This window comes from Passer domesticus, chromosome 3, assembly GCF_036417665.1.
Source record: "Passer domesticus isolate bPasDom1 chromosome 3, bPasDom1.hap1, whole genome shotgun sequence".
NCBI lineage: Eukaryota > Metazoa > Chordata > Aves > Passeriformes > Passeridae > Passer > Passer domesticus.
The window spans coordinates 62,276,070-62,295,974 of record NC_087476.1 but is presented as its reverse complement, the minus strand read 5'-3'; the positions used below and the strand labels follow the sequence as shown (position 1 = coordinate 62,295,974).

The 19,905-nt window shown below is 40.0% G+C and overlaps 1 protein-coding gene across 6 annotated transcripts in view; it reads right to left on the bottom strand.

Moving 5' to 3' along the window:
- HIVEP2 (HIVEP zinc finger 2) overlaps positions 1-19,905 on the bottom strand; it is a 136,549-nt gene that overhangs the window by 26,418 nt on the left and 90,226 nt on the right. For all 6 annotated transcript variants that reach the window (XM_064413492.1, XM_064413491.1, XM_064413495.1 and 3 more), the window contains one exon: positions 112-156. The gene's annotated coding sequence lies outside the window, so the exon portion shown is untranslated. The remainder of the gene's footprint in view (positions 1-111; positions 157-19,905) is intronic.

Below are 19,905 nucleotides of genomic sequence, written 5' to 3'. Positions count from 1 at the left end.
CAGTGGAGAAAATGAATTTGGCTTACAGAAACTTACAAATAGCTAAGTACATGAAAACACAGAAGTAATAGCACTTCAGATTTATTTTTTTTTTCAGTATAAAGTAATTACCTGCATCTTCTAAACATCTAATAGGCATGACTATCTTCAAATTCCCTGTGGGGAAAAAAATACAATTATAAGAAATTTTTTATATTAGGTATCAATGATTATGAAAATCTTCTATTCTTTACAATAGAGGTGAGAAAATTTCATTTACCCATCCACTAGAAAATTTCATGTCGTGACTTAGATGTCTGAGTAATTACATTTGAAGACTATAAGCATGAATAGTTTTAAAGGACTTAGGTTTCTAATGTGTAGATGAATAACAGCAAGTCTAAACTAATAAAGTCTCACCTTCCTGAATCAGTGAAAAGAGAGCTGCCAATGTACCTCTTCATTCCTATGCCTTTGTTAAGCCTGGATTATCCCTGAATCCCCTTGTCAAATCCCCTTTCAATGCCTCTCTTCAGCTAATACTTTTAGACTCCAGGCCTCTCATTAAATGTTTCAGGGACCAGCACAAACTCCTGGTCAGGGTGTCACCACTCAGAGAGAAGAAAATGTAGTGAAACAGGAGTAGGTGTCCAAATTAGTTAGTACCTGTATGATAGTACTACAGAATACATGGCTGCTTTCTCAGAGAAGAAACTTACAGAAAAGACCTCTCTGACTGCCATGATTTGCCACCTCTCTGACTGTCACCACATTGCAGGCTACTCTGTATTGTTGAAAAGACCAGCTCAGAGAAGAGAGAGCCTGAGCATCATCTCATTGCCTTAAGACCCACAAAAGGAAGACTCTCCCTTTCAGTGTTCAACAAATCTCCCTTAAAAAAGATTTCTGCTTTTGTTCCATTAAAAAGGATATATGTTCAATTGTGATAACAAAAGCAATAATGACAGCATTTCTCTATTGCTTTTATTTATGGCAAAAGTCAGAGCATCTCTAAAGAACAGAGCTTTACTAACAGCTGGAACACTAGCTTCAGAGTAGGCGATACAGACTATTTTAATGATCCTCAATTAGCAACTATCATAAGAAGCTAGAGTGCTCATGTTTTTTTTCCATTGAATTACACCAAAAATTATTAAAAAAAATCTAATAAAGGAAAAAAAAAACAACAAAAAAATTGAAAAATATTTTTTAGTTTTTTGTAATTAATAACACTTTCCAAGAACAAATGGACATTAGCAAAGCCTGATAACTTGACACAAATAGAATCAGTACCATGCCACCTGTTATGAATTAATCATTAGTAGTACAAATAATATGTCAGTAGTTGGGCCAGCAATAACTGATGGAATGTTGGTGTAGTCAACTATTTCTTTTAACTATAGAGAAATCCCCTGCAGTACAAAATAACAGCAAGTTATCAAATGCAAACCAGAATGTTTTAGATCATAATGTCATTTAGCTTTGATGTGCTAATGGCATCTTTAAATAAGTCTGTTGTCTAATTCTCTAAAATAAAAAAAAAAGAAAAATGAAATCCAAGTATATATATATATATATATATATATATATATATATATATATATATATATATTTAATTTCCCAATCTGCTTCCTCAAATAAAAAGTGCCAGTCCAAATGGAAAAAGAAATCCTTGTGCACAAGTTACATTATACCAGAAGTGGTTACTGCAGAGCAGCTCGGCAGGGGCTCATGAGGAAATGGCAGGTAAATGGCCCAGCAGTTCCAGCAGCTGAGCTACACTGAATCCCAGGCGGCTAATGATGCCAATATATGAGCACAGATGTAAAGGAAAATGTGTGGCTTGAGAAAGCAGAAAGAGGGGCAGGAGTGAATATTCCTTACTGAGAAAGCAAAAAGGTATTTTCCATCTTCAAAGAAAAATACTCTTCTCCTTATTAGGTAATTTTGCAAATGGTGAAGGAGAAATTTCTAGAAGATGGGAGTATCCTTTCTTTCCATATTCCTTTTACTGAGAGCACCTTTACAGAAGAAATCTGCCAGTGACAGCAATGTGACAGCAATGGCTTTATTTCAGCAAAAGATGATGCTAATATACATCCAAAACTTTTCTGTTCTGGACTGAGATCTCTGTTACAGAGTTAAAGCCCTTCTTCAGGCCTTCAACCTCAGAACCTTCTGTACAATTTTTCAACCTCCACTATGAAACAGGTAGAGACTAATTACAAGGATTATTGATGGTTTAAGTATGGCAAGAGCTGCTCTCCTGGGAAAAAGAAATCCCTTTTCAGAATGAACATAATAATTTCTGGTTTGGTTTGAGCTGCCATCCATCCTGTGTCAAAGATGGCTTTAATGTTACTTCTCTTGTTCATTTTCCCCTTCCTAATGGGAGACTGGCCTAAATGGAGAAATGTAAGACACTGCAAAGCTAGTTGGGATTGTGTCTGTTTTATCCAGTCAAAACTCTATCTCATCTGACTGCATCCACAGCCTAGCTTAAACCAACAGAATACTTCAATTTTTCCAAGTGATTAATGTTTCTCCTTTAGAAAAAATCATAAATACACAATGAAATATTGCTTTTCATCAAATACATACCATTCAATAGGCAGAAACTCATTATATGTAGAGTACTACCTATTTAAAACCAAGGAACAAAGGATGATAAAAGGGCACAATTTTTTTAATGCTTTGGCACGGCTCAGCTCTGCTGGAGTGAGTAAGAGTAGCCCACCTACCCAGATCAGAAGCCGTATGGGAGTTGCACGGAGCACATTGTTTGACAGGAGCTGCAAAGTCCTTCCTGGCTGGTGGCCAAGCCAGGTTTCCTGACAGGAATGTGGCCCAAGAGCCAGCTCCCCTAGTCACATTAGCTGTGCTATCTGCCTGCTTCAAAACAGGACATTTCACTTCCATGAAAACTTTGAACATGAGAAGATTACTTGGAAACTAGGAGCTGTATTTATGTCAGATGCACCTACTAAATCAAGACTTTCAAAACTTTCTAGAAAGGAACATTATCCTTTTGCTCCTTTTTTAATGAGAGTGCCTTTGTGAGCTGTATGCAGGGGACGTATATCTGATTGACTGCAGAGCTCCAAGATTATTCCTTCGTTTCTTTTTTTCTTCCTCTTTTTTTCAGACCATTAAAATGGTTACACTCAACAGCTTTAAAATAAAATTTGGCAAAATATTACTTTTACTGCTTCTCAATTTGTAGCTCATATTACAGTTCTTGCAAGTGAACAAATTGGAAGCTTATGTCTTCCAGGCTAAATCCTGAGTGCACCATACAGAATAAATATTGACTCTAGCATAAGGACTAAGGGTCAGATCCAGCCTTGTTTTAAATCTTTTCTGTCCAGCTCTGCCAGCACAAAGCTGGCCTAAAACCACAGTAACTGGCCCCTGAAGAATTTGTATTCTATAGGGCAAGTGTTAGCACAGAAAAACTGCAGAGGCTCCTACGAAATCCTTACATTCATGCGCAGACCTCTGCCAAGACCCTTATTAGGCAAGTCTAGTTTATGTCTGGGATAAGCCCAGCAGCCTTACTAGAGAGGCCACCTCTGAACTCTTCCCCACCTGCAACTGAGAAGAAAATTGCCTTGGCCTTTCAGGAAGAAAAGCAGCATACTTTCAGCTTGCTGTCCTACATGTTTCCCTCTGTCTTACTAATGAGATTCCCCAAAGAACTGCTTGGTGCTGATATCCCAGTGAAAAATTTAAAAAAGATTGGGATCCCTAGTAAAACACAGATTTATAGTTTCTTTGCATAGGCAAAGTCATAGGTGGGCTAAGCCTGAAGAAGACCTCTCAACCAGCATCCAGTGTGCACCTCTGAACTGAAGGGTTTAACTGAAGATAGAAAAGCATTTGTTCCTCCTTCTTTCCAAGGCTATATGCTCATTCATGGGCTGAGGATGTTATGTGGCAACAGAACAAAAAGAATGCAGTCCTTGGGGTGTATAGGTTTGGCATTTTACACAAATGAAAAAAAAAGATGACCAACTGACACTTGGCAAAGTCTGAATTACTGGGGAATGGAAGCATGCTTGTTCTTTTGCTCCAGTTTGGCAGGGGTTGTAAGACATCATTTTGCACATGCGAATCAAACAGGTTTAAAACAGGTTAGATGCATTTATTTTAATCTACCACTTTCTATGTTATAACTGCTGTTGTTACCTCTTCAGGTCTGAAGATACTACTCTAATTGGTTAATTTAATTTCACCTCAGAGGTTCTGCCTGCCCTCTGGATTCCAGTGCTTTATTGAATGCATTGTCACTCTCCAAAATCAGCCAGAGTTTTGGAAAAACCATGAAATACTTAGATGAGTACTTATGGGTTTGGTTGGATTTTCAGGTTTTTTTGGGTGATTTTTTGGGAGGTTTTTTTGATGGCTTTTTATTTTTTAAAATTTGGGCAGCTGAACTAATTATTACAATATACTTTTTCAAATGTCATTTAAAAGTACCATCCAATACAAACCCAAGCACTGCTCAGCAAGTGCACACAGTACACAATGATCAAACAAACTGCACTGAGTTTACCTGAGGTCAAGCTACAGGGCAGGATCTGTTCTCCATTGCTATATTGTGCTCACACGGATTCCCCAAGAAGCCAGGAACTGAGGGGATCCAGTTACAGATACATCAAGGGCAGACTGCAACCTCACTGTGTCCAAACAACAAATTCAGGTCTTTGTCCTCATGAGGGCACATTTGTGTCCCTGGTAGTTGCTGGTTTCAAGGGACAGATTTGTGTGTGTAAAACTAGAAGTGGTGTAAAACCTGGCATTTTGATTTGTGCAATTATTATTTCAGTGCTTATACTTTGAGAACTGTTCTAGAATCTCAGCCATTGAGAACTGGCATCTAACACATTTTAGACAACTGTAGTAGTATTGAGTATTTAATTAATTTTATGCTTTTACCAAATTCACCTTAATCTTAATTATTTCATATAATTCAAAATATTACCTGAGACCATTATGAGAGTATGTTGAAGAACATACTTTAAAAGCACAACTAAGAAAACAATCAAGTTGACACCAACTAAGAAAACAATCAAGTAATCAAATCTGCTGTACCCTAACACCTGATAACCTGAAGTGCAGGATCTTAGACCTGTTCAGACATTTCATAGAAATGTCTATGTGTACTTGCTGTGATGAAGACCTAGACTCTGAATGTGACCCTACTGAGTCAGAGGTCAGGCACACACTAAGAGAAAAATCAGTTATGAAACAAGAGCCTCTCATTACAAGATTTGACTCAAAAGAGACTGAAAGGAGACAAATTATCCCAACAAGAAGGAGAGCAAAATTCTGCTCTACATTAGCCTGGCATGAATCTGAAGCAATGAGCTGCAAATCCAAGGACATCATTCCATATTTATTCCTCATAAAAACAAAAGAATCAGACCATTTAGGTTTAGGCTTTTATATCCTACATACAAAATACCTGAAGTTATTTGCCACAAGGTGAAAAAAAACTAATTCAACACCTCTAAGGTGTCTACAGAGAGAATTGTAACATATTGCAAGAAATGTTCAATTATACAATAGTAAGAAAAGGTGGGTGATTTTCATTAAGAGATGCTAGTTTGTATCATAAATGCTTTGAGTACAAGCTGAAGCAAAACATTCAGTTTTTGCTATGTTAAGCATCTCAAATATAATTTTAAACTGCTGGTCTCTATAGAAAAACAGCACCAACCAAAAACCTTAACTTCAAATTGACTGTATTTTAAGAAGCCATATAGTAAGTCTAGAGTAGAAATGCTTTAACACTGACCTTTTAACTATAATGACAAGGATTTCTCACTTAAAAGTACATCACTATTTCCTTTTTTAGCATTATACACAATGTACATATTACTATCAGATGGAAAAAATGTATTAAAAAAGCTCTAATGTTGCCAAAGACCAGCTGAACAATTATTTCCACAGGATGAGTATTAAAAAAAAAAAAAAAAAAAAAGAAAAAAAAAAAGAAAAAAAAGAGAGAGGGAGAAAACTATAAACTATGCAGGAGCCAAATTTATCTTAAATGCTTCCTTTATAGGTAGGAATTTGAAAACAAATCTCTATTCTTCTCTTTGAACTGAACAAACCCTGCTGTCAAAGAGATGCCAAAATAGCCAACAAGTCAAACAATCTTGTCAACCAATTAGCAGTTAATTGATCCCTCTGATCCCACTCCTTTTAACGGATCAGGTAAATATTTTGTTTCTGGTTGCTTAATCTTGCTGTGAACCTCAAGAGTCTGACAAAGCATGTCAGATAACACAAAATCCACCTGTTCTGTCTGACAGCCTTCTGACATGGACATCCTGAATCTGTCTCTATACAAAAGCAAAGGACTGGGATTATTCAGATATGAACTAAACAAGAGAACTACATAAACTGCTAATCATTGCACACTGGTACTTATTTCCTTGGGGAACAAGTTTAAAAATGAAAACAGTTTAATAAAATACCAATAATTTCCCATGTGGACCTTAAAATGTAATGGCAGAGCAACAGCAGATCTGACAGGCAGTACTTCCAGGATTATTAAAATTTCAGAAGACAACAAAAATACCACAATTGTTTTGCCCTGCCCATACCCCCACCCCCATTCCCCATTTTCTTTTGAACTGTAGTACACAGTGATTTATAAGAGTGAGAACAGCTCCCATGCAGAGAACAGTCAGAAACCAATGCCCACCAAGGTCCTCTTTAAACACCATTTTGATGGCTGAAACAAGGTTTATGTGATGCTTAATCCCATTGGTGCTATCTGCAGAAGAATGAGTGTCTCTCAAGGGTGAATTAAGTAGTAAGCAACAGTATTTACTAAATACACATTAACAATGTACAGGAGTATCCAAAACAGTGCTGAGATACAAATGAGCTCTTAATTCTTGGATTAGTCTGTCAGCAGAAACTCAGCTTTATCTCACTTCCTTCTGAGCCACAGCAGCTAAATATAAGGACACTGTGCCAAACCATAGAAGTGTCAAATCACCATTTGTAGAATTACTTTTGACTATGTAGAAATGAAATGGAGCCTTGGCCCTGCCCAAAAAGGGCTAAAAACTTCTGCAAAGCAAAAGCTCGGATGCTAACCAATGATGCTATGTGATGCCACTGGGATTGCAATGGAAGTTTTGCATTTGCAAGAACTGGTGAAAATTATCGAGATTAAAGATTTTTTTTCTCAATTCAACACAAAGGAACATGTTAATCGGAAAGGGAAATTTCACACCCAATAAAGGACAGACTAAGTAAACTATGAATTTAGCAGCACTTGGTAAGGATAAAGTGTATGCAAAAAGCAATATTCCCATGCGGATGTGGTTTGTAGTCATTTACAGACTTATAAAACATCATCTACAGTAGGAAGGGTAAGAACATTTTCACTGGAGAGTTCAAACTATTAAAGTTGTCAGATATAAGAATTTTCCAAAGTGAAAGACATGCAAAGGCTGAAATGCCTCATCATTTTCACACAAGGACTGCAAACGGGCAGCCACTGGGGAGAATGCAGCTGTACTGGTAGATCTCTGTTAAGATATCATACAGCTTTCGCCCAAGTTTTCACAGGAAAAAAAAAAATCAAAATTTGAGTAAATATTGCAACATTTTTAGGTACAAAGTAATTATTCTTCCCATGCCAAAAGGAAATACAAGGCAAATACCAGGCCTTAGCCTAGCATTTTCACCTCAGAGGGAAAAATAACTGAATTTTCTGAGAAGCGAGGTTTTTCAAGTTAAAAAGTTACACAACCCTAATTATGCAACCGCGGCAGATTTTGTGAACAGTCATGCCTCCTTTCACACATGTCAGAAGAAACCACTTTCATTTCACATTAAAATATCAGTGACTTTCAAACACCTTTTTGAATGAGCAAATGCATTGCCTCAGACTGAAACTCTCACCCTGGGAAGAATTACATATGAAGACATTTATAGTACCTGAAGCTTGCATTTGTTTTTTCATTAACACCAGTTATTATACAAGCTTATTTTAAAACCTGTCATTGTTTACTAAGCTCTGTGGTCATCACATGTCAAAACAAAAAGAGACACATGCTAAACATCAGCAGTATGTTCTTACTATTTTTTTTCCACTTTTTGCCCCCAAAGTAGAATGGGTCTTCACAGCAGTTTTATTTCAATCCATCCTGAATACTTTGCCTCAAATCCTAAATATTGCATAGATGTCACAACAGTCACTACTCAGCAGCCAAAATGTTTCATTTTGACTAATGACTCAATACAGGCATTTTGGTGTAGCAAATCCAGTCACCAAGCATTGCCTGAAGATTCTGATCACAACAGAGGTAATGTAGGATACATTAATTAGACTGCATATTTAAGAATGCTGCTTTCTTTACAACCCTCAGGATGGCCTGAAGAGGAAAAGAATAATAAAAAACCTCTTTAAAATTATTCTGGTTATATTTCACAGTGCTTTGTTCTTTTTTAAGCATTGTATGTATAACATGCAATTGCATCAGAACACCACTTAAAATTCAGCAAAATATGCATATGCTTTTTGCTGCGTTTTGTAGTTATACATGAAATTTCACTCTGCACTTAAGTTTCCTTCTACAAAACACAAATCAACTGTGTTTATTAACATTACCATCATTCTCACAAGCAAACACTTCTGAAGAGATAAATGTCTAACAAAATGCCCGAAACTGCATTTAAAACCTCTGTTATTATAGAGCTGTTGCTATTTACGGCACAGACCAAGCTGAAAGCTAAGTTACAGATTTCAACAAGCACAACATAATAAAACCCAAAACATTTTTCAGGAAAGACACTGTTCAGATTTCATGATGACTTTTTACCAGACAAGGTCAGATCAGGGTTCATTACCACAGCACCTTAAAGGTTCATATATGTGTCCCACAAACCACTAACTTTTGAAACTACTCCAAGGAAACCTGCAACATGAAATGACTGAACACCAAATTACTCCTGTCCATGAGAAGCTGAAGTAAGGGCAGCAATCCTAATTCCAGCCACCAGGCAAGAGCTCAACATGCTCTAAGAGGACATTCTCTCTTGAAGACCCATCATAAAGGAAAGCAACTGTTGCTCAGCTTTAAAAAAAAAACCCAGACAGCTTCATACAGGGTTCTCCTTCTCCTGTATCCTGCCTGGCTCATTTCACCAAATTTAGTTTTTCTTTCTGTTATCAGAAGTGAAAGAGAAATCACCTAACAGTCTGGCCCAAAAGTACCTTAGGTGCTTGCGATACACCAGCAACACTTGTACACAACAAACAAAAGAATGCATCACCAACACGCAACCCAGTGTTTTGAGTTTGAAGAGACCTTTAAAGATCAAGTTCAACTCTCAAACATCTCCATGTCTAGCCCTCAACATTCCCTTTATAGACAGAGAAATGATCACGTAGAGTATATGTGCAAGCATGCATGCTTGCTAAACTAGACTTGAACTAATTATTACTGAATGTTCCGTGGGATAGCTCCCAGCAATCTGAAATTGTTGCACTGCCAGCCAAAAACATATAGGGCTATTTTCCTTAAGACACATTGCAATGTTTTATCACTCAGACCACCTAAGATAAATAATCCACTTAAATCAACTTGCTCATTCAATTGAACTCTTCCCCCTACTTTTCCCTTCCTCCCCCACTGACAGGGTTTGAGGACACCCTGTTCGCCTGGAGATGGTGAATCACTACAAGCCAGCAGGCCCACTCGGTTCCTCAAAAGTCACAAAAGGTGTAAAAATAGCTCGTACTAATGAAGCAAGTACAGCGTCAGCAGCCAGATGAGCGTGGGTGATCTGATAAGGGTCTGCTGTTGCAAAGGGCAAATTATTAAGAGAATGCTTCTGCCTCTCTCTCTTTTTATTAAGCTTTGTTCTTCCTTTGCTGAAACCAGCCCTCTGCAACGCCTGATAAATGACACCTGACAAGGCTGGCTGTAATTGCCAGTTTCATACCAGTGCAGGAAGTGGTGCCTCTCTACGAGCTGAAGGTACAGTGGAGATGTCACTAAAAAAAACCCAACAAATAAAGAGAGGCACAAATAAAGCCTAAAAATAGCCAGGACTACCCACTGAGTATGACTGTGTGGGTATATTTAGTCTGTCTAACACCAACTTTTCTTGTTAAAAACACAATCTTACCTTTATGCAAAACAGCTTCCTGTTTCTAACTTGAGAAACTTGAGAACACAAGGGGGGTAAAATTCAGATTTTGAAATCATTCCCTTTCCATTGACATTTTAACAAGAGTAAAGGTGAGAAGACCAGGCAAATCTTCCATGCGACTTTTGCATCCTGACATCCCATAAAAAATAGTCGGAAGCTTTCTATTAAGACATCCCACTAAACAACCCATCGAACTATGGGAATAGATTGAGGCAAAACCAGAGCAGTACCAGCAAACTCTGGGGAGCAGCAGGAGGTGAAGGCAGGGGGCAGGTCCCCCGCCCTGGAGCGTGGCGGTGCCCGGCCAGCGGCAGTGGGACACAGCGGCTCTCTCACAGCCACGTCCTGCATGCCACACCTGCCCTGGGCTGCTGCACAGCCCCTCCCTGGCACGAAGGACCTGCCAGGAAGGGAGCCATCAGCTACTGCCATTTCAGGCTGCAGCCAAAGGGTCACCCTTGGCCAAGAACAGGAGAGCTTGGCCTACTGCCGGTGCCGGCCAGCCTTGCTTGAGCTGCCACAGGAACCATCCCACTGCTCCTCCTGACAGGAGCCCTGAGCCTCCCGTGGGTTTGACTGCAACAGGACGAGCCAGAGCTACACTCAGCTGAGGTGTTCAGGGGTGTTCAGCCAAGTCTCCTTCCAGGGAAGCTCCATGCTCCTGCAGGCCATGTGCTTCGCTCCCTGCTTCCCAAAAGGAAAGCAGGGACAGTCCCCCCAGTCCCCCTCAGAACATCTGCAACTATTTAAAGCCTGTGACTGGAATACCACTACTGGAGCAACACCCATGCCAAATTCCTAGTGCTGACTAGTGCTCTGTATGAGCTGTGCAAGGAAATGGTCTCTCCCACAATTTTGCTTTTTCTATTTGGTATCATGACTCGTTTGGCTGACACACACAACAGGGATTTGTTTCATTATTATGCAGCCTTCCTGTGTGCCTCCAAATACCGCCCATCGCGTCTACTGGGCTATACAAAAACACACAGGTTTTTACCAGACTTTTTCTCTCATTTATGACAGGAAAAAAAAAGCCCACTGTAACACTACCAACTTCACATGCAAGACTCAATCCAAATGATTATTCTGAAATTAGAATTTTTATTTTCCTCTGATTTTAACATTAAACAAAAAGTAATTGAAGTTAATAAGATTAAATTTTTAACATTAACTACAGTGGGAAATTGAGACCATGTTCTTTTCTTGATATGCTGTGATTAAGTCCCACTGATGCAAGAACACTCTTTGCGCAGCATCATAGTTTTGTCTTTTCATTCTTTGCCTTAGCGGTAAATTTAATAATCACTGATTTTTCTACTAGAATAGATAAACATGATGATGTAAGACAAATCAGTTGATGATACTATTCTTCAGACAATTTAATTTTCATCTGAAATGAAGAATAGATATTATTATATTAGAGGAAATATGGATTTAAAAATAATTATTAGTAGGTTTAAATACTGAAGACCATGTTCTGGCAATATATTTTCATAAAGCTAATAGGAAACAGGACCACATATTCTCAACCACTTTGGGGATCTTAAGTTATAAAGTTAAAAGTACAGTGGTCACAGCCTCAGTGTACCTCCCCACTCAGATTTGGAACAGGAATTCTGTCTAAGAAACAGTAATATATTACCTAATATTTAAGATTGCACCTATTTAAATAAACATACAAAGGAGAATATTAAACTAAGAAAACCACAGAAAAGTGTATTAAAAAAACATAACATTTACTATTACATTGTATTTTCTAAAGTTCTGTAAAATAGACTGAAATCCCAAAATCAGGGAACGAAATCTTCTTTTTTTGTAAGTTCCTGCCATAGGCTTTCTCCTTTGGCCCGTGTTTAAACTATGGGTGCTGGAACCTTCTTGTCCCAAATGCAGAATCACAGAATCATTTAGATTGGAAAAGACTGTTGATATCATTGAGCTCAACCATTAACTGTTAAGTCCACCACTAAACCATGTCCCTAAGTGCCACATCCACAAGACTTTAAATACTTCCAGGAATGGTGACTCCACCAATTCCCTGTTCCAGCAGCCTGTTCCAGTGCTATGAAGAAAGTTTTCCTAACACCCAAACCAAAACCTCCCCTGTTGCAACTTAAGGCCATTTCACCTTGCTCTAAAGTAAGTCCCTTACTCACACCTTCACCAAGTGGTGAACCTTCAGATAGCACAGGTGGGGTGGCAGGCTGGATATAGTGGTGTCCTGCACTTCAGATGGGACAGTAGTTCCACAGTGGCATTTCCCACAAAATAAAAGCCTACAGTAGGTTAAAGCACACCATGGGCAAATGGAGGCAGTGGGCACCAGCAAAGGACAGCAGGGGAGGCTGCAACGGGAGCTATGGGAGGTAATAAGGAAATACGGCATTAAGTAGAGTCTGCACTATCGCACATCATCCTACATCCTGCTGCAGGTTGCTTTTCCTGCCACAGCCTTCTCCCTCCCACCCCTGCACGGTGTCATTTTCCCCAGTGTGCACTCCCCTCCCACTCACCAACATGTAAGGCACACCATAATTTATGTCACCTCTCCAATCTGGCCCAGCATCTCGGAGGTGCAAGCATAGATGCAGTCTGAAAAGGGTTAGGATTAATGCTTTATTGACAACTGCAGCAGGCAAGTGGCTTGGCTCATAATGAAATTTTGTCCTCAGTAAAACCTGTAGGAGGTGGGAGCAGGTTGCCACGAGCCTGGTGCCTTTTGTGCACTGACATATGCCCTTGTTGCTGGGCAAAAGGGCACATCCAATTAGGTGTCTTTTATTATTAACGTTCTGCTGTTTCATCTCTTGATCATGTATCCTCCTCTTGGCCCCTCTGCACCCCAGCCTGTGTAATGCACCAACATCTGCAGACACACTGCTCTACTTGGGAAAGATCAAATGGAAATCTTGTGGTGGAGAACAGGTATCTTCCTCTTGTAGACCCAAGCAATATCACAGTAACTAGGATCCTCAAGCTAAAAAGATGAGAAATATGAGGAATCTGCTCTGCTGGAAGTAATAATTACAATGTATTATTAACAAAACTCAGGTTTCATCATTAACTTGACTCAAGTTTCAAGAACTGATCTCACCCTAATGATCCTCCAAATTACATCCAGCCTTTCCTTCAGAGTGGAACCAGTTACCAGCAAGGAAGTCTGCTGGTAACTGTTACACTGAAAAGAAAGCACCAGTAAAAATGAGCTATAAATACCACAATCAAACAAGTGCAAAAAAATTACACACATTTTAAGTTGCCTGAACTCAGGTCCATCACCACTTGGATCTGATCCTGCCAAAAAGAGACTGTAACTTCAAAGGAGCTAAGAGGAAAGGGCTCACTGTCAGTGCGTGCTGCATATGGCACAGCTGACCTGACCCTCCTTCTGCAAAGGATTGACTCCACTCCCCTCAAAGATGTCAGTCAAGTCAGAGCTCCTCTCTTGGATCTCAAAACATGAGAAAGGCCACCTACGTGTTTGCCATAATGAAGTAGACAACTGTCTCAGTCACGACCCAACTCCTGCCACAAAAAAACCTTGCTTGATTTTGTTCCTCTCCCAAGCTCATCAGAGAAACAAAGACCTTCAAAAGCGTTTTCTCGACCCCTAAGTGATAGATGAAAATGCCACTTTAATTGTGGATTGGTGAGGTCTCCTTGAGCAAAATAAACCAAATTGCTCAGATGCAACTGCGTAACAGGGAGCCTAATTGCTTTCCTAGCATCAACAAAGAGCTGCTGGTTCATTAGAGCAAGCTGGAGGAGCGGCTGTTTGCATCTTCACAAGCTGGGAGTATTTGATTGCAAAATCGCTACTGCTGTTTGATCCAAAATTCAGCCTCTGAGTTCTGATCAGGAAAACTTAAAAGCAAAAAGCCATCACTCTGATATTTTTCTTCACAAGTTTCTTCAGGGTAACAATTCATTTTTCTCCTTGATCTGTTCAAGGATGTCAAATCTAATCATAAGATAGGATATGAACTTTTATATTCTGTACATACTGCTTAGAGAAAGAACAGAACTGATGTGAACCAAATTGCAGTTTCACATGACAGCTGGAAGTTGCTGGCACTTAGGCTGCTATGCTGAGGTCTAACTGTAACAGGACCTTGCCAGAAAGAGCAAAGGGCAGAGGAAGGCCAGGAAAAAGGCCAGTGGAGGTCAAAGGCACTCACATTTTTTGCTGACTGGTCAGAGCAGGTTTGGACAGCAGGCAATCAGGCAGACAGCAAAGGAAGCTTACTTCCATCTTATCCAATAGGGGAATAATTTGCTGAATCACACTAAAGGGGAATGTGGCAGCTAGTGCCATCAAAATGTTCAGGAGCATTCTCTGCCTGGGGCAGTTCTACTCCCCTTTTGGAAGACCACACTGCTCTGCTTAAGTTTGCCTGTCTATCCCCCCCTCATCATAAAGCTCAGATAAACCATAAACCATAAAGCCTTGCTTTATGCTTTTTCCATCACAACCATCTTTAGACTTAAAACTTGCTGGATGAGAAACACAAACGTAATCTCAGACAGATAACCACCTCAGCAAGTCTATCAAGAGCACCTTATTTTCTCCAGCTCAAACTCCACATGTGAACAGGTCCACATACATCTGCATGAAGAGGTGCATTTGCCTGAGTGTTTATTAGTGAATGCCTGGCAGAGTGCCACCAGAAGTGCATCCAGTTGTTTTTCATTTTTTAAAGGAAAAGTTGTTTACATCTCTAGGAACAAAGAATTGATGAAGTTGCTTATAAAATGCACCACCCATGGATTCAAATCTGAATCTTTTCTTTTTTCCCCTTTTTATGCAGTCTGAATCAGCTTGTGGGAAAGTTAACAGAAATATTCCACCAATGAATTGAGAAGTGGATCACACCAGGACAAGAGAAACCTTCAATAAAGCGGAAGACTCCACATGGGGTGGTCTCAGGAACATCACTCAAATGCAGAACTACCCATCGTGCTGAGGGCTCAGGTAGGTCAGCCCTTTGCATGCTCTGCTTTTCACTCAAGGTGCTGATCAGGATTGGAAACCAAAACCTTCTTTTCTGACAGATTACGAATTAAATAACTACAGCTGGTTTCCAGGATCTCTTACCTGCTGCTAGCAATTTCACACAGAAATAACAAAAGTCCTCATTGAGTAAATTATTTCTAGAGGTATCCTTTTCATCACAGACTGCTGTAAGATACTTCTTCTCCAGTAGCAGTGAGTCCGGGAAGCACAGAGCATTTGCCAGCATTAAAAGAAGAGCACATCTAAAACCACAGCTCCAAGTTGTCAAAATACTGCTTGTTGCAGGAATTTCATCTATGCTAACACTCTGCTAAAGCAGTCCAGGTAATAACAGCAATGACAAACAACAAAGAAAAAGTTATGGGCCTGCTAATATAAATGGGACAGCATTCCTCACAGATATTTTTAAGTCCCAATGGTGTTGATCCACCCATAAGCAGGTCTGGATTTATAGAAAAGAAAGAGTAAGTGGATGACTACCCCACAGGAAGTTTCTATTTTAAAAAGTGTCTGCCTTGACTGAAAATCAAGATAACACCTCTGAAATTCCCACCTGTCAAATACATTCTGTTTCCTCCTTGGTTTCTTTTTTCTTTCAACAGTGAACTGAGCTGCTCTAGAATTATTTTTCTGTGATTTTCAGCTAAAGTAGATATGGAAGGAACTGCGGACAAGCACTGAGGGCATTAAGTCTACAAGAGACTTGCCTTTGTCCCCCTTGAGAAATTGATACAATGCCAGCTTGAGTGAACTCTGAATCCAGGTTTTAATTAGACAAAAGGTGAAATCAGTCAAACCTACCTCTTGCCCAAATACTATTCTTTCCTTAGTATCCCACTGTTCTCCAGAAAAAATGCTCTTCTGACCTGTTGGTCGCCTGTTGGTCACCACTTATGCAGGCACAGGATCCAAACTCTGTCCCAGTGTGTCCTCACCATCTGCATGTTGTCTACCTCTCCATCGAGAACCTCCAATAAAAACTTCCTATAATAGAATTGTCCTGACTCACAGGTAGGGGGGGAGGGAAGCTGACCTCGCTACAGCACCAAGAGTCTCTGACGCATTTTGGGAGGCTGTGGTTTCAGGTCTGAAAGAATTCAGCCTTGTTTTCAATGAGGTTTCATACAATTAACTTCCAAAATATCACCCTATAGCTCCATGTCCATTTGAAACTTGATATTGTTTAGTGGTTCAACTTAGAACTATTCAGGGCTTTAGGCGTGCGCTTGGTGAATTAGCAGTACTCACCAGCAGAAGAGAGTTTTTCAGAAACGCAGCCACCCAGGCTCCTGACTGGCTCCACCTCTTGTCCGCCCACTCCCAGTTTCAGACATTTCACATTCCAAAACTGGAAGTGTCTATGCAACGTAAGGTCAGATTATTGCACAACATGCTCTTTTCCTTCTAAGAGCCACTGCATCTTCAAAAGTACATCTACTCTAACAGCAAGAGAGCTGTTTACAGCAAATTTCTATCTGAGTGGGAGTATTTTCTCCATGAATCTTATAACAAGGACATGACGTGTAAGACTCTTCCCTACAATTGGTAAAATTGTTACTGAGATGGCATTTATTCAATACTTCCACATCAGCATGCCTTCCCCTTTAAGCTGCCTTTTGAGAAATTGAGAATTCATTTTTACACTTCCTTAAAGTATTTCTGTGCTGGATAATTTTAGGACACACTAAACAGAACAATTTCTGCTTATCTTATATTTAGAACCACGGCCTTTGCAATGCAACTGTGAAATACAACTGATTGTCACAAATGTAGGTTTTGCCAATTGTTTTTTTCCTTGCCAAACAGTGTGAATAATTGCTGTGATCATTCCTTCAGTTAGTCTTCAAATTCTTCAGGTGAATGAAAACTCCAGGTTCAATTATACTGGAAGAAAACCTTCCTTTTTAGTATAGGGGACTACAAGTGAGGTGGGCTTTGTTTTTTCCCCAAAGAACAACACACAGGTGGAAATGATGGCGATCTATTGTGTTCTTTGAAACTGTGTTCAGCTTTCAGTACAATTAGGTCTTTGCTGTTAGCACAGAAGGCCTATTTTGTGTTTCCTTGAATGCCAGCAACTTACATTGGTATCACCTAAAGGCAACCGCTGACATATTTAAATAAAGAATTAATGACCAGTCCTTATGTGTCCCTTCTTCCTTCTATTCAGATCTGTCACCTTTGTCTTCAGCACCACTGGAGAAGCTAAGCAGTGGGGAAGCAGAAGGGTTTGGGGCTGGGAGGGTTCCCAGCACCATCTGGTAAGAATGGGGATGCTGGCAGGATAAATGACTAAGGCAGCTCTCAAAAACCCTTCCTGATTTCACAGTCAAACAAGTTCTCCATAAGCTGTCAGTCCTATCCTCCCAGAAGGAAGAAGGTTCAGATCCAATAGTCAGCATTCAGAAATCTAATTCAGGCTACCCAGCAAAATTTATGAGGGTCAAAACAAACCAGTGACAGAGTAAGGAGGAATAGGAACTCGAGAGAATCCCATGAGAGGGGCAGAAAAAGGGACAGAGGAGGATGCTTTAGATGTGTGCAGGCACCATGCTTTCCTGCAGGTAAAGGTAGCCCAGGATTTCACTCCAAGTAGTTCATTTGGAAGATATGATTGAGTGTCAACTGCCCTTCATCCAGTGGAAGAGATACCTAAAATAGAGCTAATGGCTTAAAGTTACTTAGCTCCTGTTCAGTCTGTGAGCAAGTAAAATGTTAGACTGTAATATTTAACCACAACTCCCATGCCCTTCTGAGAAGCACAGGGGAGGCTGCCTAAAGGAAAGTCAGACATTGGCCATGCTGTTTCCTGTGTGCACCAGGTGAAAAAATCTGCGCCTGCCTTCAGGCTCATGTAGATAGAGAACTTCCTCCAGTGAAGTGGCTGTCACACAGCTCACTTTCTGGCACAGCCCATTTCCTCCTGGGGGACATTTCCCTTGGGGACAACAGGGGCTAGTACTCTGTGCGTGCCACCAGTCATGATCACCAAAACTGCCAGCTGGTCGCCATGTAATATAACCAAAGTTGTAGTGCTGTGACGAGAACTTGCTCCATGTGTCAATGGGAATGAAGAATGGATGAGAGACAGCATGACACAGAAAAAGATTCACAGATATCTGGAGACACAGTACCATAAGGAGAACCCAGTACCTACTACAAATATTGGTACTATTCAAACTGTTAGTTTAAAGAGTAGAAGTGGTATTCATTCTTTTTTAATGCTCATCCATAAGAGGTCACTGTGTGATACAATGAACACCTTGGTGTCAGCAGCTTTCTTCTCCCTTCCCGTGTGCTCAGCACGAGGTGTCCAGTCACCTCCAGTAATGTCTCAGCCACTACCCAGCTGCCCTCAGTAGGGGCTACCAGGGAAGGAATTAAAACAAGACAAGTGGAAGTCCTTCATCTTGATTGTGTCATCTTAGTCAATTTTACAATCATTTAAACATACTTTTTATTCCCTATTAATCTCAAATGGAGCCCAAGAGTTTTACAACCCCCACAGACATATTAAATAACCAGTATAACATACTCAAAACTTTGGGAAACTGAGTTTAAACAGCAAAGATACAGGCTCACAAATGAACAAGGCTCCTCTGGTATCCCAGGGTTTGGGGCCTCTATTTTAGAATCTGTTTCACTTTGACATTGTTTTTTCAGTAGTGAGTAGACTTTTTCACACAAGTGACTACAACCCAGTGTGGGACATGAAGACTGTCAAGGTGATCTGCCCACAGGAATTTCTTAAGCATAAAATTTTTGTACTGCCATTCATAATGAGATGAGAAACATAACAGGCAACTTAACGGCAACTGAAACCATTTTAGCTCAGATCAGCTAAACAAAGATCTTCTTCATGGAGTGAAGTGACTTAAAGGGAAGTATTTAATTTGGAGATTTCCATGGGAAAACAAAAAAATAAAAATAGCAATATGGAAATTTTCCAGTGGAAAACTTGTTCTTGTGGAAATTCCGCTTTCAATTGACAAATTGTTTTTATGGGAAATTCCTAAGCAGCTGTAGGCACAGCCCTCATGCTGAGAAGTTTAAAAGCAGCTCATGTTTGACCCAGCACCCTCAGATTTCCCACATCAGATAAACAGCAAAAGCAAAGCCCTCGTTTTTCCTTTACTCCCGAGCACACCCTGCAGCACACACAAGCAGTCTCACTGCATGAGAGTGAACTGACTGCAGGGGCAGCATGCACGTGGTTACTGATGGGGGGTGCTTGCAGGACTAACCTTTTAATGTCCCAAATCAAAACTAACCAGAGGCTCTTATATGAGCTGTCTTCAATGCTCTGATAAGTCTGATACTGGTTAAAGCTGTCACTGACTCCAGCAACAGGTTTACCTGCACTAGGCTTGGGAGAATCTAAAATGAAGCTTCTCACAGTGGGCTGCATCAGGGAGAGAGAACTTGGTGCTGACTTTCATGTGCTTATGTGAACAGTCACAAATCATGGATACAAATCTGTCATTATTAACTGGTTTACACTGGCTTAAACCTGTCAATAAGAACTATATACCCTACAGCTACCATTACAGAGAGCAAGACAAACATTTTTAGCAAGCTTGCAAAGGGTCTTCTAAATTTGCGGGTGGAGCATTGAGTAAGTGTCACCTTTACAGAATGATATTAGCAAAGCATAAACCATTCATTATAATGCATCTTCTAGCCAACACTTTAGCATGAATCATCATACCGTGTAAACAGGCTAGAAA